Source organism: Apis dorsata, unplaced genomic scaffold (assembly GCF_000469605.1).
Source record: "Apis dorsata unplaced genomic scaffold, Apis dorsata 1.3 scaffold_725, whole genome shotgun sequence".
Classification (NCBI taxonomy): Eukaryota; Metazoa; Arthropoda; class Insecta; order Hymenoptera; family Apidae; genus Apis; species Apis dorsata.
The window spans coordinates 1-2,691 of record NW_006263891.1 but is presented as its reverse complement, the minus strand read 5'-3'; the positions used below and the strand labels follow the sequence as shown (position 1 = coordinate 2,691).

General features: G+C 43.8%; 1 long non-coding RNA gene across 1 annotated transcript; it reads right to left on the bottom strand.

Annotated features, from left to right (window-relative positions):
- Positions 1-737: 737 nt before the first annotated feature.
- On the bottom strand, positions 738-2,123 carry LOC102680452. The gene is made up of 2 exons (XR_422670.2): positions 2,048-2,123; positions 738-2,015 (listed from the first exon to the last, which is right to left on the bottom strand). It is a non-coding gene; the product is annotated as an uncharacterized LOC102680452 (long non-coding RNA).
- Positions 2,124-2,691: the final 568 nt, after the last annotated feature.

The following is a 2,691-nucleotide window of genomic DNA, read 5'->3' as shown; positions in this document are numbered from 1 at the left end:
AAAATCGAAGAAAAAATATAATTCGTCGTTATTTTCTGTTCTAGTGTATTCTTCGTCGAACGTGACCGACCAATAAATAATTTGGATGAAAATTTTTATTATCATGATATCCAAATCGGATCATTATTCAATAATCAGGAATTAAATGGAATTGTATTTATTCTGTATTCGCAATGTAAACGTATCAGGTGAAAGAAAGATTTACTATTTATACGAATATTATGCGAATGAAATCAGAAAATACTATACAATTAATTATAATTTGTAAATCAACAAATGATAATGATAATAATAATTCACGCGTTAGACTTATCCTATGTAACTTGTTTTAACTTGATTCCTGAAATATTGAGATATTGAAAGAAAAAAATGATACTCACTTAAGTGAATAACAAAATTATCGTGGACTTGCTGGAATGAAAAATCTAAAATATGACGAAGGGTTAAGTGATTTCTACGTTAGTAACACAGCTCTTCGTTTATCCAGTTGTCCATGGGTTCTGTCCATTCTTCGAGGATATTATGCGAGACTCGGTATCTTTGATAACAGAGTGCATATACTTAAAGCATATACATTTGCACGGATATCGTACTCTGCTCGGCAAATGATCGACCAAATTTTCAAAATTATACGGGTATCTTGATTCACAAATATCACGATCGTGCAACAAGGAGAAGAAAACGATGACGAGGTTAGGTTATACGCACGTAAGTGTAAAGGAAGCGTAGACGAACCGTTTACTTTATAACATATATATTTATTTGAGCTTTAATTGCATTTTAAAATACAACCGAAATAATTAAATAATGACAAATCTGGTAAAATGGTTTCAAGAATCGCGTATACATGATGCATATCTTTGTGGTTGCGCATTTGTAAGTAGGTAGGTACTTTTCGAGCGTATTTTTCGCACGGTTGGCTATTTCTCGTTTCTCGTATCTCGTATCCGCGAGTGCGCACGCGCTGCGCGTTCGTTCACGCGCATGTGCCGTGTATCGCAATCGCGCGGATCTCTCGTATCCCCACGCCACACTCTCAGCAGTCGTATATAATTACAATAATAATATTAATATTATCGTTATATCGATAAATACTTTTAAAGTCCGCGATGGAAGAATTAGAGTTTACAAGAAATACGTATACAAGTGTGTTCCGCTCCAAAACCGCGCTTACTCGTCCTCGAACGCGCGCACAATCATCGCCTCACTTTTTCTTTCTCGCTCGCGAAGCCACCAGCTTCCTTCTCGCGTTCTCGCGCACGCGCGGGCGATCGTGCTTGTCCAAGCTTTCTGTCATCTCGCCGTCTTTCGTCCCCTTCCTTTCGAATTTTCGGGCCAAGCAGAAAAGCACGCACGTTAGCCGAGAGACGATGGGATTTCTGGCGCAGGGAGCCCCCCCTATCCAATATTTCTCTCTGCTGCGTTTTCCATTCGTTTTCTTCGTAATTGTATAGAGAATAATCGTAATCGTAATCAATATACACGGTATATCGCGATAATCCGAGCGATAGTAATGACAATATTTTACACTTAAAACGTCGCGTTGACTCGCACGGCGCAATAAATATTATTTGAACAAAGAAAATTTACAATGGTCTACTCGTGCGCTACGAGCGAAGGAAAACGATAACGTTCGAGGAGGCCGCGTCGCGTCGCGCACGTGTCTCGAGTATAATCGCGAGCCTCGCTATTGCACCGTATCTCGTTGCTTCTCGATGCTCCATTATGCCATTTCTCTCGCTATCCTCCCGCCGTACCCGTTCTCGTTCTCGGCTCGTTCCAAACCCTCGTAGCAGAGTTTCGACGAGGTTCGATCCCGAACGATCTCACCGGTTTCGCAGCTCTCTAAGTATCAACAAAGAGGTTCCTATACAAGGGCGGACCCTAGCCTAGCCTATGCGCTAATCAACTACGCTCTTACGTTCTAAAGGTATACATGCTGATCTGACCTTACGACAGCTGTGCGATAGGTAAGCCTTCCTGTTCTACACCTTAGAAAATTCATCTCCGCTCTCCTCGCTGCCTTTTCATCGCTCTTTCTTTCCACGCGCTCATCTCGTTCACGCTCTCTCTCTCTCTCTCTCTCTCTCGCACTCGTTCGAACGCATTTTCTCCCTCTCTCTCACTCTCTCTCTATCTCTCTCTCCCTCTCTCTCAACGCCAGTCGTAAATGTCCTTAAGTATTTATAAAATCACAAACTTGGCCGCTGGCCGAGCCCCTTGACTCAGCAGTGCCGCGAGATATGGTGGCATCACAATGAAAATCAACGCACGTTCGATATCCACCTCCTCCGCTTTCCGGTTTTCGCTGCGCGACTCGCTTATCGCCGAGATGGAAAGAGCGATCGGGGGAGGGGAGGGGGTTCGGGTGACGAGGAAGAGAGAGAGAGAGAGAGAGAGAGAGAGAGAGAGAGTGGGGAAGCGAGAAGAGGGGAGAGGCGGATAATGGAATCGCGAACGAAAGGATACCGGGATAAGTTTGATGGGGAGGAGGAGGAGGTGTCGGAAGGAGGTGAAAAGGTGACCAAAATCGCGTCGCTAATTACAGTCGTTACATTATAGATACACATTATGTACAAGTGGCACCGCTACTTACGGGGCTCGGACTATACGTACTTGCTGGACAACTGTTTGGCCAGCTCCGTATACTTGAGAAATTTGGAGTGCGGGCTCTCCTCGAGGGGAGAGGCC